Genomic DNA, 18,174 nt, shown 5'->3' with positions numbered 1-18,174 from the left:
TTAATGAGGGAACGTATTGCATGGAGCACTGAGTATTATACGCAAACAATGAATCATGGAACACTACATCAAAAACTAATGATGTACTGTATGGTGACTAACATAACATAATAAAAACAATTTTAAAGTAAAAAAATGAAAACATGAAACATAAAACAAGGGGAAAAAAAGAAAGAAAGAATGGCTAAAAGCTTCCCAATTTGTCAAAAGACCTGAATCTACAAATTCAAGAAGTTCAATTAACTCTAAAAGTAGGATAAACACAAAGAGACCCCACATAAGACACATTATAATCAAACTGTCAAATGAAAAAAAAAAGAATCATGAAAAAAACAAAGGAGAGGCAACTCATCACATACAAGAAATTCTCAGTAAAATTATCCAATTTCTCATCAGAAACCTTGGAAGGCAGAAGGCAGTGAGTTGAAATATTCAAAGTGCTGAAATAAAAAACTGTCAACCAATAATTCTATATCCATACAAACTGCCCTTCAAAAATGAAGGTGAAATTAAGACATTCCCAGATAAATAGGAACTGAGGACATTAATTAATTTTTATTTATTTGACAGAGAGAGACACAGCAAGAGAGGGAACTCTAGACCTGCCAAGCAAGAGGGAGTCCCTCAGTTTGAAACAAAAGAACCCTAAACAGTAATTTGAAGCTATATGAAAAAATATATGAAGATCTCAGGTAATAGTAAATACATGGGCAATTGTAAAAGCTAGTATAATTCTAATTTTGGTTTGTAACTCCACCTTTTATTTTCTACATGATTTAAAAGGCAAATGCATATTAATCTATGGTATTTATAAAAATATAGGTTGTGACAATAATAACATAAAATAAGTAGAGCTATATAGAAACAGAGGTTTTTTGGTATGGTAAAAAAGTTAAATTAAGGTACCAATTCAAGTTAGATTTTTATAATTTTGATACAAGAATAAGGATTATGCACAAAAGGAAATAAGGTAATAAAAGTATTCCACTGCAAAAATCAACTAAACACAGATGAAAGCAATAATGGAGGAAATGAAGGACAAAAAGTCTATAAGGAATATAGAAAACAAATAGCAAAAGTCACTCTTTAAATAAGTTACTCCTAAGTAATTATTTTAAGTGTAAATGGATTAAACTCTTCAATCAAAAGACAGAGATTGGCAGAACAGATTTTTTTTTTTAAGATTTTTTATTTATTTGACAGAGAGAGACACAGCAAGAGAGGGAACACAAGCAGGGGGAGTGGGAGAGGGAGAAGCAGACCTCCTGCCAAGCAGGGAGCCCGATGCGGGGTTCGATCCCAGGACCCCAGGATCATGACCTGAGCCTAAGGCAGACACTTAATGACTGAGCCACCCAGGTGCCCCAGAACAGATTTTATTTTATTTATTTTTTAAAATACCCCCTAAAAGAGGCTTTTTTTTTTTTTTTAAGATTTTATTTATTGGGCGCCTGGGTGGCTCAGTTGGTTAAGCGACTGCCTTCGGCTCAGGTCATGATCCTGGAGTCCCTGGATCGAGTCCCGCATCGGGCTCCCTGTTCGGCAGGGAGTCTGTTTCTCCCTCTGACCCTCCCCCCTCTCATGTGCTCTCTCTCTCATTCTCTCTCTGTCAAATAAATAAATAAAAATCTTCAAAAAAAAAGAGATTAAATCTCTAAAAAAAAAAAAAGATTTTATTTATTTGACAGAGAGAGACACAGTGAGAGAAGGAACACAAGCAGGGGGGAGTGGGAGAGGAAGAAGCAGGCTCCCTGCTGAGCAGAGAGGCCAATGAGGGCCTCGATCCCAGGACCCTGGGATTATGACCTGAGCCAAAGCGCTCAATGACTGAGCCACCCAGGTGCCCCGGCAGAACAGATTTTAAAAAGCATAATCCAACTCTATGTTTTCTGCAAGAGACTCACTTTAGATCCAAAGGCACAAATACTTTGACAGGAAAAAGACAGAAAAAGATATTCTATGCAAATAGTAACTGAAATAGAGTTGGGATTGCTATGTTAATATCAGACAAAGTAGAAAAAATCAAAACAGGTTATAAGAGACAGTCTACGGCCATACCACCCTGAACGCGCCCGATCTCGTCTGATCTCGGAAGCTAAGCAGGGTCGGGCCTGGTTAATACTTGGATGGGAGGTTATAAGAGACAAAGAAGGACATTATATATTAATAATAAGTTTCAATAAAACAAAAAAATGTAAAATAATAAATATGTATGTACCTAATCACAGATCCTCAAAATATACAAAGTAAAAATTTACAAAATTAAAGCAAAAACAGACAGTTCTATAACAATAGTTGAAAATTTCAATACTCCACTATCAATAATAGATAAACAACTAGCCATAGGTAAGGAAATAGAGGAGTTGAACAGCACAGTAAACCAACTAAAATTAACACATATACAGAATATTCCATCTAACAACACAATACAAATTCTTCTAATGCACACTTGGAACATCAGGATAGATCATGACCTGAACCATGATAGAACATCAGATCATGACCTGAGCTGATGATATGTGTGGCTGCAATGTAAGTCCCAGTAGGTTTTAAAAGTATCATATGAAGTATCTTCTCTAATCACAACAGGATGAAATTAGTAATTACACAAGGAAAACTGGAAAATTCACAAATATGTGAAAATTAAACAGCACACACTTAAATAATCGATGGGAAAAAGAATAAACCACAAGGGAAATTAGAAAATCCTGAAGTGAATATGAACAAAAACACAGCATACCAAAATTAATAGGAAATTCATAGTTGTAAATGCCTATATTATAAAGAAGAAAGATTTCAAGTCACTAACCTAACTTTACACCTTCAAGAACTAGAAAAAGAACAAATTAAACACAAAGCTAGCAGAAGGAAGGAAATAATAAAAATTAGGGTAGAGATTTAAAGAATAGAAAAATAACAGAGAAAATCAGTGAAACTAAAATTTGGTTCTTTGAAAAAATAACAAAATTGACAAATCCTTACTAAGATGACAAAGAAAAAGAGAGAGAAGATGCAAATAACTAAAATCAGAAATAAAAGTGGGCATATTATTATGAATCTTGCAGATAAAATCTTGCAGAGAGGATTAGAAGTGGATACTATGAACAACTGTACACCAAATTAACCTAGAATAGACAAATCTCCTGAAACACAAATTACATAAACTGACTCAGAAAGAAAGAAAATTTGAACAGACATAGAATAGTAAGAAGATTGAAACAGTAACCACATATCTCCCAACATAGAAAAGTTCTGGAGAAGCTGGCTGCACTGGTGAACTCTATGAAACATTTAAAGAAGAATTAATACCAATCCTTTTCAAACTCTTCCCAAAAGCTGAAGAGGAGGGAACACTTCCTATTTCATTCCACAAGGCCAGCATTACTTTAGTGCCAAAGCCAGACAAAGAAGAAAGAAAGAAAGAAAGAAAGAAAGAAAGAAAGAAAGAAAGAAAGAAAGAAAGAAAGAAAGGAAGGAAGGAAGAAAGAAAGAAAGGAAAAGAAAAGAAAAGAAAAGAAAAGAAAAGAAGAAAAGAAAAGAAAAGAAAGAAAGAAAGAAAAAGAAAAGAAAAGAAAGAAAGAAAGAAAGAAAGAAGGAAGGAAGAAGAAAGAAAGAGAAAGAAAGAAAGGAAGGAAGGAAGGAAGAAAGAAAGAAAACTAGAGGCCAATATTCTTCATGAATACAGATGCAAAAATACTCAACAAAATAGCAGATTAAATCCAATAGCATCTTTAAAAAAATTTTTTTTTAAGATTCTATTTATCTATTTGAGAGAGAGAATGAGAGAGAGAGAGCACATGAGAAGGGGGAGGGTCAGAGGGAGAAGCAGACTCCCTGCTGAGCAGGGAGCCCGATGCGGGACTCGATCCTGGGACCCCAGGATCATGACCTGAGCTGAAGGCAGTTGCTTAACCAACTGAGCCACCCAGGCGCCCCTCCAATAGCATCTTTAAAAGATTATTCACCATGACCAAGTGGAATTTTATCCCAGGAATGCAAGGATGGTTCACATAAGAAATTCAGTGTACATCTATATCTTTGGGGTAAATACCCAGTAGTGCAACTGCTGGGTCATAAGGTAGCTCTATTTTTAATGTCCTGAGGAATTTCCATACTGTTTTTCAGAATGGCTGTACCAGCTTGCATTCCTACCAACAGTGTAAGGGGGTTGCCTTTTCTACACATCCTTGCCAACATTTGTTGTTTCCTGTCTTGTTAATTTTAGCCATCTGGTGTGAGGTGGTATCTCATGTAGTTTTGATTTGTAGTTCTCTGATGGCAAGTAATGTGGAGCATTTTTTCAAGTAGTGAAAAGAAGGGGCACCTGCACCCCAATGTTCATAGCAGCAATATCCACAATAGCCAAACTGTGGAAGGAGTTGAGATGTCCTTCAATGGATGAATAAAGAAGATGTGGTTCACATATACAATGGAATATTATTCAGCTATCAGAAAGGATGAATAGCTACCATTTACATTGACATGGATGGAACTGGAGGGTATTATGCTAAGTGAAATAAATCAATCAGAGAAACACAATTATCATATGGTTTCACTCATATGTGGAACATAAGGAATAGTGCAGAGAACAATAGGGGTAGGGGGGCGAACTGAATGGGAAGAAATCATTGAGGGAGACAAACCATATGAGACTCTTGACTCTGGGAAACAAACTAAGGGTACGGAAAGGGAGGTGGGTGGAGGGATGGGGTAACTGGATGATGGGAATTAAAGAGGGCATATGATATGATGAGCACTGGGTGTTATATTCAACTAATGAATCATTGAACATTATATCAAAAATTAATGATGTACTATAACTTGGCTAATTGAATTTAAATTTAAAAAAAGAAAATCAGTGTACTATATCACACTGATAGAATGGAGGAAAAAAAAGATGATCATCTTAATTGACATAGAAAAGGCATTTGGCAAAATCCAACACCTTTTCATGATAAAAACTCAGAAAACTAGGAGTAAAGAGAAAATTCTTCAACATGGTAAAGGTTATTTATGAAAAGCCCATAGCTGATATTAAATTCAATGGTAAAGGCTAAAAGTTTTCATCCTGAAATCAGGAATAAGATAGGAACACCCATTTCACTGCTGGAAGTTCTAGTCGGAGTTACTAGACAAGAAAAAGAAATGAAAGACATTCAAATTGGAAAAGAAGAAGTAAAACTACCTCTCTTAGAAAGTGACATGTTCCTATTACACAAAATCCCAAATAATTCACAAAAAAGTTAGTACACCTAATAAACAAATTCAGCAAATTTGTAGTATACAAAATAAAACCACAAAAATCAGTTGTGTTTTTATATACCAGCAATGAACAATCAAAGAAGAATTAAGAAAGCAATTCAATTTTCAGTAACATCTAAAAGCATTAAATATTTAGGAATAAATCTAACCAAGAAGGTAAAAGACTTATACTCTGAAAACTACACAACATTGCTGGGAGAAATTAAAGAAGACCTAAATACATGGAAAAATATCCCACATTCATGGACTGGAAGACATAACATCATTAAGATGGCAGTACTACTCAAAACAATCTAGAGATTCAATGCAATTACTACAAAAATTTCAACTGCCTTTTTTTTTTTGCAGGAATGAGAAGTTGTTCTTCAAATTCATATGGAATTACAAGGTGCCCCAAATAACCAAAACAATCTTTTTTTTTTTTTTAAGATTTTATTTATTTGACAGAGAGAGACACAGCGAGAGAGGGAACACAAGCAGGGGGAGTGGGAGAGGGAGAAGCAGGCTTCCCCCTGAGCAGGGAGCCCGATGCGGGGCTCGATCCCAGGACTCTGGGATCATGACCTGAGCCGAAGGCAGACGCTTAACGACTGAGCCACTCAGGCGCCCCACCAAAACAATCTTAAAAGGAATAAGAATTAAGTTGAAGATTGCATACTTCCCAACTTCAAAACTTGCTACAAAGCTACAGTAACTAAATCATTTGGTACTGGCAGAAGGACAGACATATAAATTACTGAAATGGAACACAGTAGAGTCCAGATAGACCTTCACATATATAATCAATTGATTTTTGACAGGTGTGCCAAGACCATTCAATAGGGAAAGGACAATACTTTCTCCAAATCGTGCTGGGAAAACTATCCACATACAAAAGAATGAAATTGGATCCTTACCTCATACCATATACAAATGTTAACTCAAAATAGATCAAAGATCTAAACATAACAACTAAAAAGATACAACTTTTGGAAAAAATGCTGGGGAAAGTCTTCGTGACATTGGATTTAGCAACAATTTCATGGGTGTGATTCCAAAAGCACCAGCAACAACAAATAACATATGTATTATATACATGTTTATATATTACTATTTCTATACTTTTGTTGTATAAGTGTGTCCTAGCTTTTGTGTCTTTATTAGACATACCTTCCTCACATTGACGTTATAAAAATATTCTCCCATATTTTCTTCTAATTCATTTAGACACTTTATCTACTTATAATCCATTGTATATGGTATGAATCATGAATACAGGTAGTAGAGGTGTGAATGTATTTTTTTCCAAATAGCCATCCACTCGCCCCAGTAGCCCCTGCCAAGCTCTGGGTCTTTACCACTTATTTTGTAAATTGTCTTAATCTTATATTCCTGAGCCCTGCACTTCAGTAATCAAAACTCCACAGGAGTGCCATAATAGATAAAAATGAAGAAAGCATAGCTTGCAAAACATACACTGACTCACAAAACAAACTACCAAACCAAAACTATGATGTCCATCACTAACTCTGTACAACTCTTGTAATACCAGTTTGTTCTGACAGACCTAAATGTGTTCTAAGATAGAACCACAGATGAACCAGCCCAAGAGTAACCTAAAGAGACTTGTACATTCTAAAAAATAGACCACTATTTGTTATAGTTAAGTCCCTAATTTATAAATTCTGAATAATCCCTACCAATACCATCCTATGCCCAACTCCAGCCCCCAGACATCCCATAGCAGCCCCCGCCCTACCCCATTCTGAGATGCCCCACACAGTTCCATATGGTCTTTGTGCTCCCCTTTTGCAGAGTAACAAATATGACTTTGACTACAGGTGTGTTCCTGATGGTTTTTGGGCAATGACTTTATCAGTTTTTAAAATTATAACACAAAACCTGAAAACAAAGATAATACTATCTCTTGACCAAAAAAGGTGACAACTCTCTGAAAACAGAGGACTAGGACAAGAAGCAGTTAATGGAAGACATGGCCTCAGACAACAGCCACAGCCCAGAACCAATGCAGGAGAATTCCACCTTAGACAGTGAGAACCAGAACAAAGGTTTTCTTGCCCCATAGTGATGAAGCCAAGAGCAGGAGCAGCCCAAGGACAGCAGAGAGGAAGACCAGAGAAGCACTTCATCAAAATGAAAAACACTTGTTCATCAAAAGACACTGATAAGATTATGAATAGACCACAGACAGAAAATGCTTGCAAAGCTTATATCTGACAAAGGATATGTATCTAAGAATATATAAAGATATAGCTCAAGAAGACAAGCAGCTCCATTAAAAAATGGGCAGAAGGGGACGCCTGGATGGCTCCGTCCGTTAAGTGGCTGCCTTTGGCTTGGGTCGTGACCCCGGGGTCCTGGGAGCGAGTCTGCATCGGGCTCCTTGCTCAGTGGGGAGTCTGCTTCTCCCTCTGCCTGCCGCTCCCCCTGCTAGTGCCCTCTCTCTCGCTCTCTGACAAATAAATAAATAAAATCTTTAAAAAAATGGACAGAAGATTTGAAAATGTGCTTCCCCTAAGAATGTATACAAACAGCAAAGAAGTACATGGACAGTGTGTAGCATGTCAAATGTCAATCTAAGCCACAGTGAGATAACACTATGCATCTACTAGAATAGCCGAAATTAAAAAGACCATCTGCACCAAGTGTTGGTAAGGATTTGTGTAACTGGAGCTCTCAATGCTGGTGGCAAAGCAAAATGGTAGAGTTACTTTAGAAAACAGTATGTCAGGGGCACCTGGGTGGCTCAGTCGGTGAAACATCTGCCTTCAGCTCAGGCCATGATCCCGGGGTCCTGGGATCGAGTCCCACATTGGGCTCCCTGCCCAGCGGGAGTCTGCTTCTCCCTCTCCCGCTCAACCTGCTTGTGCTTTCTCTCTCTCTGTCAAAAAAAAAAAAAAAAAAAACCTCTTAAAGAAAACAGTATGCCAGTTTCTTACATAAAGTTATATATTTACTTACTGTATTACCCAGGAATTCTACTCTTATGTATTTATCCAGGAGCACTGAAGATTTTATACTTGAATGTTCATAATAGCCCCAAATTGGAAACAACCTAAACGTGCATCCACTGGTGAGTGGAGAAACTGTGATATGCCCATAGAATAGAATACAAATTAGCAATAAAAAAGAGTACAACTTTGATACATGATGCCTAAGAACCTGGATGAATCACACAATCCATATGCTAAGTGAAAGAAACCGGACAAAAAAGATTACATTCTGTATCATTCCATTTATAGATATTCTGGAAAAGGCCACATTATAGAGCAGAAAACCATCAGCAGTTGTCAGAAGCTGGGGGTGGTGGTGAGGGGATTTACTGCAAAGGGCCGTAAGGTGACTTTACGGGGAGACAGAAATGTTCTATATTCTGATTATGGTTGTGGTTACACAACTATATACCTTTTTCAAAGCTCATCAAATTATACAATAAAAATCATGAATTTATTGTATGTAAATTATATCTAAGTAAAGCTGTTTTTTTAAAGCTATTCCTTAGCTATCAAAATTACAGATGCACATATCAGATGCACATATCCTTGGGCCCAGTAATCCCATTTCAAGAAACATTCTACAGATATACTTGCACATGTGGTATAATTTGTGCACAGGGTAATCATGGCATTGTTTGTGATGCCTCACTAAAGGGGAATGGGGTAGTTAGTGGTGGGGATGGGAGGGAGACTCTTTGCTTTTGTACATTTTGGATTTTGAATCATTGAATGTATTCTTATTTATTTTTTTAAAAAGAAACTATTGGGGCACCTGGGTAGCTCAGTCCATTAAGCATCCAACTCTTGGTTTCAGCTCAGGTCATGATCTCAGGGTTGTGGGACTGAGACCCCCATCAGCTCTGCACTCAGTGCGGAGTCTGCTTGTCCCTCTCCCTCTGCTCCTCCTCCATCCCACCCCCCCTCAAATAAATAAAATCTTTAAAAAAAAGAACAGAATTTTTTTTAGCAATTTCCATGGTCCAGGTGAGAGGTGCTGGTGTCCTGGTCAAGGATTTCCTCCCCTCAGGGCAGCTGCTTATTTATCACATGACCCCAAGCAGGTCATTCCCCTTAATCTCCACATCTGTGAAATGACTCCTTGTTCCTAGAGCCTTCGCTCCTCTCTGGCTGAGTATCATCCTCAGTTTTTCAAAATCCCAGGGTAGCCTCTGAAGTTTGGTTCTTTATGCCACCTTTTCTGTCACACTAGGTTGACGGCACCCCAGGTTGGGAAGCAGTAACTTTTCCTTGGTGCCCTGCGGGACCTGGCCCAGGGTGGGTGCTCGGGCTGCTATTTGGTAGTGTCACCACCAGATGGCAGCATGGCTCTGTTCCCAGAGGCCAGGTCTTAGATGCTGGATCTGTCCAATATGGTAGCCACTAGCCACAGAATGGTTATTGAGCACTTTAAATGTGGCTAGTCCTAATTAAGACTGTTTTACATGTAAAATACTCATAGGATTTTGAAGACTGAATATGAAAAAAGAACATAAAGTCCCTCGTTAATAATACTTTTACATTGGGCACCTGGGTGGCTCAGTCGTTAAGTGTCTGCCTTCGGCTCAGGTCATGATCCCAGAGTGCTGGGATCAAGTCCCGCATCGGGCTCCCTCCTCGGGGTGGGGAGGCCTGCTTCTCCCTCTCCCACTTCCACTGCTTGTGTTCCTGCTCTCGCTATCTCTGTCTTTGCCAAATAAATAAATAAAATAATATTTTAACATTGATTACATATTGAAACAATATTTTAGATATACTGGTTTACATAAAATACAATAAAATTTCCACCTTTTTTTTTTTAAGATTTTATTTATTTATTTGACAAAGAGAGACACAGCGAGAGAGGGAACACAAGCAGGGGGAGTGGGAGAGGGAGAAGCAGGCTTCCCGCCTAGCAGGGAGCCCAAAGCAGGGCTTGATCCCAGGACTCTGGGATCATGACCTGAGCCGAAGGCAGACAGTTAACGACTGAGCCATCCAGGCGCCCCTCCACCTTTTTTTTTTTTTTTAACTCTTTTTAATGCGACTCTTAGAAAACTTGAACTTACACATGTGATTCACATTATATTTCTACTGGACAGTGCTGGGCTTAGACTCTCTGTAGAACCTCCCTCGCACAGAGCCAAGGAACTGGTGCCCCTGCCTCTGCCCCAAGATGGACAGCCACATGGCACATGGGTGTCACAGAACTCCTTCCCCATCACAGAGGTCCAGATCACAGCAAGGCCCCGATCAAGAAGGAGCCTTTGACCATCCTGACTGCTCCTCTCCTCAGTCAGGTCTCATGGGGAATCCATGGGGGAAGAGGCCATCCCCAGTGGGCACTGGCAGGGCTGGCCAATATGCAGCACTTTTCCTGTATTCTCTCACTGACCCCTCCCATCAGCCCAACTTCAGTGAAGAAATAGGATCAGAGGAGTGGAGAAATCTGCCCAAGTTCCCCAGCGGCGACTCACAGAGCTGTCACAAGATGTCACTAGATGCAGACTGTCTTCCTCTGCGTCACCCTGCTATCCTAGCAAACCCACTGGGGCCACAGAGGAAGGAAGGAACTATCCTTCTACATGCTCCTGAATGAGCTAGAAACCTGGACTGCCAGTCATCTCAGTTCTGCTCATGGGTTGCCTGTGATTTCCTGAAGGCAGAAATGGGGCGGCTTACCTCTCAGGCGATGCCCAAATCCTGAACAAGGGGAGAATAGCTGCTTTGTGTCCTCAGACCACACTGTCTGTGAGTGGGACATACTAGAGGGAAGACTGGCCAAGGGAAGCCCAGAGCAGAAGGCTCTCCTGGAGGCTGGCTTCATGCCAGACCCGGTGCTATGCACTTTTCTTACATTATCTTGTTTAATCCACATAGGACCCCACCAAAGTAGGTGCTATTAACCCAAATTCACAGTTGAGGAAACTAAACCATTGAGAGATCTATGTGGACAAGCAGGAGAAGCTGAGACCTTGTGGTCATAGTCTGTGCCTCTCTTGGGTCTTCAGTCTCAGCAGTGTGAGTGTGCAGACATTACCTTCCTGATGGTAGGTGAGGCTGGGTCTTGCAGAGCCCACGAGGGGCATGAAGAGGGAGGGGAACATCTAGAATCTACTCTGAATGACCTCTGAGATGGTTGGAGCAAAACCAGGAGAAAGATGCCCAGCAGGGAATGCAGATGCCCATGTCTTTTCCTTTCAAACCACTTTGGTAGATTCTTCTTCACCTACTGAATAAGAGCCAGGTATCCTAGACCTGCACTTATGGTCCCAACAGTCCAGCTGTGGATGATACTCTAGCCTCACCTTCTACAATACACATCTTTCATGCAGCCCAGTAGCCTGCTCCTGCTTCACACACATGCAACCTTGCTTACCTGTCCCCTGGCCTCTGCTCCCATTATGTTCCCCCTAGAAATGTTCTCTCCCACACAACCTGCAACAGCCCTCTCTGTCTTTGCCTGTCCTTAGCTTGCCCACTGTTCAAGGCACAGCCAGAGCATGCATGGGCTAAACATAACAATTAGGTGTACTTGACAGACAGGTAAGTTTTGTGCAGGACTGTCAGGAGACTTGAATGCTAAGATAATTAATCTAGAGAGAGCCCCTAGCATTGAAGAACAAGCAAAGGTTTGGGGGCAGGAGAGAGACCTTAAAAGCATGGTCTTTTGGAATACGAGGCAAAGGTGAGGCAGAGAGCCCAGGGAAGCTACTCAGAGACCACAGAACTCGGTGATTTCAAACAATGCCGAAGGCATCCCAGATGCGGGTTCCAGTCTAGTCCTGATACAAACCAACAACATGGCCTTGGCAGGTCACTTCTGGTGTGACAAATACACATCACAAACATAGTATTTAATTCTTACTATTACTCTGGGATTATATGCTATTTTTATCTCCAGCTTACAAATAAAGAAGCTGGGGCTTTTGGATGTTGTACTATTTCTCTAACACCACATAGCTGGTAAGGGTTGGTAGCAGGAATCCATAGGCCACATCATAATAAGAATAGCACAGATGCCTAAAGTGCTCATCTGGGACATCTATAGATACTAAACTTCAAGTGATGGCCCTGAACCAAAACATGGAAGTACCAATGGAGAGAAGACCAAGGCTCCACAGTTATTGAAGCTGCAGGAAAAAAGCACTTTATCATTAGCAGTAATATATGTCTGTGGACTGTACATGTTATAGAGCTCATTCACATCCATTATTCCAGAAGAATCTCCTGAGAGATTTGTGAGCAGAATTTAAATTCCCTGCTTTGCAAGAAGAGAAGCAGAGGCGTTTCTGGTAGAGGGTCATGCCACTCCTGCGCAACGTTCCACAGTGCCTTTCCCACTGCTATCAGTCAGGGCTCGTGGGGAGGAGGTCAACCAGACCCTCCTCAGCTTAAGCAAAAGGGAAGGATGGCAGGATGACGGGGTGGCAATGTCCCTGGACCTCAGCATCAATTAAGACTGGGACTCAGGAGACACCAAGATCTTCCATTCCTGATTAGGACATAAAGTCATGGGGAACTATCTCTCTTACCCTTAAGATCAATAACATCAACAAAAGCCAAATACTCTACAAAATCATAGATTTAAAAAAAATGATGGGAAAGGAAAAAAAGAGAGGGGGGGAAGCAAACCATAAGAGACTCTTAACTATAGAGAGCAAACTTAGGGTTGATGGAGGGAGGTTGGGGGGGGATGGCTAAATGGCTGATGGGTATTAAGGAGGGCACTTGTTATGATGAGTACTGGGTGTTATATATAAGTGATGAGTCACTAAATTCTACTCCCAAAACCAATATTATGCTATATGTTAACTAAAATTTAAACAAAAATTTGAAATAACAACAACAAAATGATGGTTTAGCCCATCAGAAAGCTGAGGTCACCAAGAAACCTACTAAGTTAAAATATAGAAAGTGACAGAGTCCTCTTGAAAGAAAAGGTACCCCAGTTATTTTATCATTGCAAGAGCCGCATGAAGAGGAGGAGGGTGCCATAGATATGGGTAGGAAGACTTTCTGAAAGCCAAACGGGGGCTGTTTTGACAATTTAGAACCTTCAGTAGCACCAGATGTAAAGGGAGCTTACAGCCACTGCACAGCTGTTTTCTTTTTCTTTTTCTTTTTCTTTTTTAAGATTTTATTTATTTATTTGACAGAGACACAGTAAGAGAGGGAACACAAGCAGGGGGAGTGGGAGAGGGAGAAGCAGGCTTCCCGCCTAGCAGGGAGCCTGATGCGGGGCTCAATCCCAGGACCCTGGGATCATGAGCTGAGCCGAAGGCAGACACTTAACGACTGAGCCACCCAGGTGCCCCCGCACAGCTGTTTTCAACAGGCTTTCACTGAGTGCTCTTGAGAAAGACTGGGGGCAGAGGATGTGGTCCATATATACAATGGAATATTACTCAGCCATCAGAAAGGATGAATACCCAACTTTTACATCAACATGGATGGGACTGGAGGAGATTATGCTAAGTGAAATAAGTCAAGCAGAGAAAGTCAATTATCATATGGTTTCACTTATTTGTGGAACATAAGGAATAGCATGGAGGACATTAGGAAAAGGAAGGGAAAAATGAAGGGGGGGAATCGGAGGGGGATATGAACCATGAGAGACTATGGACTCTGAGAAACAAACTGAGGGTTTTAGAGGAGATGGGAGTGGGGAGATGGGTTAGCCCGGTGATGGGTATTAAGAAGGGCACGTACTGCATGGAGCACTGGGTGTTATACAAAAACAATGAATCATGGGTCACTACATCAAAAACTAATGATGTATTGTATGGTGACTAACATAATATAATAAAATTAAATTAAATTAAAAAAAAAGACTGGGGGTAGAGCAACAGAGCTGAAAGAGACTTCCTCTGAGGCACAGACACTCACAGATGGCTGAAAAACCTAGAACAAAAAAGGAAAACAGAAGAACTCCACAGGAACTGTGGCCATTACACTGGGTATGGGGCAGTGGTGGTCCACAGAATGGGGACAGGTCAGGGAGACAAGAGAATTGGCCAAGGGGGCAGGCAGCATTTGCTGAAGTCTGGGGGACAGTGGGAGGACTGAAGGGACTGTAAGACACTCAGGATCTTACAAGAAATAGGAGGCAGTGGCCTCCACAGCTGTCAGCTTCAACAAAGGAAGGACTCTTGACCCAGAATTGGCCCCGATAGTGGAACAAACAAACAGAAACTAAAATAACAAAAACAGCTGACTATTTTAAGGAATCTAGTGGAAAGAGAGAACGACATGAACAGTGGGGAATTTTGGCATACAGTTGAAAGCTTTTTTTCTTCAAAAAGAAATGCTAGAAATAAAAGATACATCAGAGAAGAAAAAAATCTTTCAATGGACTTACCAGCATGATACAGCAAAGAATAGATAAACTCAAGATAAGTCAACAGAAAGTAGTCAAATTGAAACACAAAAAGTAAAGAGTAGAAAAATAGTGTTAAGAAGATTTTTTAATGAATAATAATACATCAAAAACAATTGGGTTTATCCCAGAAATGCCATTCACTTAACATTTGAAAGTCAATGTAAAACCCCATATTGATAAGCTTGAAAGAGGGAAAAAAAGATCATTTAAGCAGACACAGAAAAAGTAATTGATAAAGTCTAATCCATTCATAATTTGTAAAACCTGTCAGCAAACTATGAACAGAAGGAAACTTTCTCAACCTGTGAAACCTATAGTTGATATCATACTGAATGAAAGTTTTCTCTTCTAACAGCAGAAACAAGACAAGGTGCCCAGGATGTCCACTCTCACCACTTCTGTTCAATGCTGAATTGGGGGACAGTGGAATAAGTGCAAAACAATAAATAAAAGGTATCCAAAATGGAAAGGAAAAAGTAAAAATGTCTTTGTTCACAAATGGCATGACCATCTATGTAGACAATCCAATGATTAATTCCAAGGAAACTAATAAGTTTAGCAACTTGCAAAAAAGATTCTTTTAAATGTGTTTTTATAATGAACATTTTTATAAAGAATGATCAGAAATTAAGTTTATCACAGGGCACCTGGGTGGCTCAGTCGTTAAGCGTCTGCCTTCGGCTCAGGTCATGATCCCCGGGTCCTGGGATCGAGCCCCACATCGGGCTCCCTGCTCCGCGGGAAGCCTGCTTCTCCCTCTCCCACTCCCCCTGCTTGTGTTCCCTCTCTCGCTGTCTCTCCCTCTGTCAAATAAATAAAAAAAAATCTTTAAAAAAAAAATTTAAAAAAAAAGAAATTAAGTTTATCACAATAATATTTATAATATCACCAAAAACAAAATTCTGACAGATAAATATGAAAAAATATCTGTAAGATCTAGAACTACAAAACATTGCTTTTAAAAGATGTTTTAAGGGGCACCTGGGTAGCTCAGTCAGTTAAGCATCCAACTCTTTTTTTTTTTTTTTTTAAAGATTTTATTTATTTGACAGAAAGAGAGAGACATCAAGAGAGGGAACACAAGCAGGGGCAGTGGGAGAGGGAAAAGCAGACCTTCCATGGAGCAGGGAGCCTGGCACAGGGCTCGATCCCAGGACCTTGGGACCATGACCTGAGCTGAAGGCAGATGCTTAACGACTGAGCCACCCAGGTTCCCCAAGCATCCAACTGTTGATTTCGGCTCTAAGTCATGATCTCGGTTGTGAGATCAAGCCCTGTGTTGGGCTCCATGCTGGGTGCAAAGATTCTCTCTCCCTCTCCCTCTCCTCCCGCCTCCCTGTCTTAAAAAAAAAAAAAAAAAAAAGACATTTTAAAAATACTTTGTTCATGTATAGGAAGGTGCAATGTTATTAAGATGTTAATTCTCGGGCGCTTGGGTGGCTCAGTTGGTTAAGCCACTGCCTTAGGCTCAGGTCGTGATCCTGGAGTCCTGGGATCGAGTCCCGCATCGGGCTCTCTACTCAGCAGGGAGTCTGCTTCTCCCTCTGACCCTCCCCCCTCTCATGTGCTCTCTCTCTCATTCTCTCTTTTTCAAATAAATAAATAAATAAATCTTTAAAAAAAAATTTTTTTTCCCTCTGACCCTCCCCCCTCTCATGTGCTCTCTCTCTCATTCTCTCTTTTTCAAATAAATAAATAAATAAATCTTTAAAAAAAAATTTTTTTTAAAAAGATGTTAATTCTCCCTAAATTGATCTACTGATTCACTAAAACTCCAACCAAAATACCAGAAGATTTTTTTTAGGAATTGACAAGCTGATTCTAAAATTCATATGGAAATGCAAAAATCTAGAAGAATCTAAACTACTTAAAAAAAACAAAACAGAACAAAGTTGTAATTTCAAGACTAAGAAAATCTAATTTCAAGACTTACTAGAAAGCCACAACGATCAAGACAGTGTGGTGTTGACATCAAGATAGGCAAATAGTAAATGGGACAGAATTGAGAGTCTAGAAATAGGTTCACACATATACAGAAAACTGGGTTTTGACAAAGATACAAAGGCAACTCAGTTGATAAAGGATAATCTTTTCAATAAATAGGGCTGGAATAATTATATACCCATATGCAAAACAAAAAAAAATGAACTTCAGTCCATACCTCCCACCATATTAAAAATTAATTCAGAATATAGACCTAATCAGAAAACCCAAAAGTATAAAACGTACAGCAGAAATTCAGCACAGTTATAGGATACAAAATAAAATACAAAAATGAATTGCATTTCTATATACTAACAACACACATTTGGAAACCAAAATTAAAATCACAATACCATTTAAAATTTTTCCAAAGAAACAGAAATAATTAGGTATAAGTCTAATTAAACATGTATAGGATCTGTATGATGAAAATTATAATATGCTGATAAAAAAGAATCAAAGAACTCCTATAAATGAAGAGACGCACAGTGACCATGAACTGGAAAACAACACAGTAAAAATGTCAATTTTAGGGGTGCCTGGGTGGCTCAGTCGTTAAGCATCTGTCTTCAGCTCAGGTCGTGATCCCAGGGTCCTGGGATAGAGCCCCGCATCCGGCTCCCTGCTTGGCGGGAAGCCTGCTTCTCCCTCTTCTGCTCCCCCTGCTTCTGTTCCCTCTCTCGCTGTGTCTCTCTCTGTCAAATAAATAAATAAAATCTTTAAAAAAAAAAAGTCAATTTTACCTAAATTCATTGTTAGGTTCAATGCAATTCCTAGCAAAACCCCAGCAAGGTTTTGTGAATTTATTCTAAAGTTAAATGGAAAGGCACAGGACCTAAATAGCTAAAACAATTAAAAAGAATAAGAAAGTGGGAACTTACTATATAGTTACAGTAATCAAGACAGTGTGGGGCTGGCAGCAGGTTAGATGCATAGATCAACAGAAGAGACTAGAGATCCCAAAATAGATCTATTTGAAATACCCAACTGATTTTTTACAAAGGTGCAAAAGTATTGCGATGGAAGATTTGCTTTTTTGGCAAACAGTGCTGGAGCAATTGGACATTCCTGGGGAGGGAGGGAATGAATCTCAAACTAACCCTTACACCTTATATAAAAACTAACTCAAAATGGATCACAGACTTAAATGTAATGCATAAAACTTCTACCAAAAGAGGGGGAGACAGAGAGAGGTGGGGGGGGCAAACCATAGGAAACTCTTGACTGTGGAGAACAAACTGGGGGTTGTGGAGGAAGGTGGGTGGGGGAGGGGCTGAGTGATGGGTATTGAGGAGGGCACTTGTGATGAGCACTGGGTGTTGTATGTAGGTGATGAGTCACTAAATTCTACACCTGAAGCCAAAAAAAGGAAAAAAGGCTTTGAGACCTAAGACAAGGAGGATTAGGCCTAGAATTCTTAGCCTTGACACAAAAAGCATGATTCATAAAAAGGAACTTTCATAAATTGAACACAATCAAAATTTTAAACTTTCACTCTGTAAAAGAGAATAAAAAAGCAAGCTACCAGCTGGGAGAAAATAGTTTCAAACTACAAATTCAACAAAAGACTTGTAT

General features: G+C 39.7%; 1 protein-coding gene across 18 annotated transcripts in view; it reads right to left on the bottom strand.

The window, feature by feature from the left end:
• Positions 1 to 18,174, bottom strand: part of ZNF169 (zinc finger protein 169) — a 159,478-nt gene that overhangs the window by 92,151 nt on the left and 49,153 nt on the right. For 12 of the 18 annotated variants that reach the window (XM_064579356.1, XM_064579357.1, XM_064579343.1 and 9 more), the window contains 2 exons: positions 15,264 to 17,294; positions 8,000 to 8,143 (listed from right to left, as the gene is read on the bottom strand). The exons of 4 other annotated variants lie outside the window; for them this stretch is intronic. The gene's annotated coding sequence lies outside the window, so the exon portion shown is untranslated. The remainder of the gene's footprint in view (positions 1 to 7,999; positions 8,144 to 15,263; positions 17,295 to 18,174) is intronic. 2 more of the 18 variants (XM_064579344.1, XM_064579350.1) reach the window with 1 other exon arrangement.

The sequence above is a fragment of the Mirounga angustirostris genome, unplaced genomic scaffold (assembly GCF_029215605.1).
Source record: "Mirounga angustirostris isolate CCGP_5_RB_7025 unplaced genomic scaffold, mMirAng1.0.hap1 SCAF_15, whole genome shotgun sequence".
NCBI classification, from domain to species: domain Eukaryota; kingdom Metazoa; phylum Chordata; class Mammalia; order Carnivora; family Phocidae; genus Mirounga; species Mirounga angustirostris.
The sequence above is the reverse complement of the archived record's forward strand: the minus strand, read 5'-3'. Positions and strand labels throughout refer to the sequence as shown.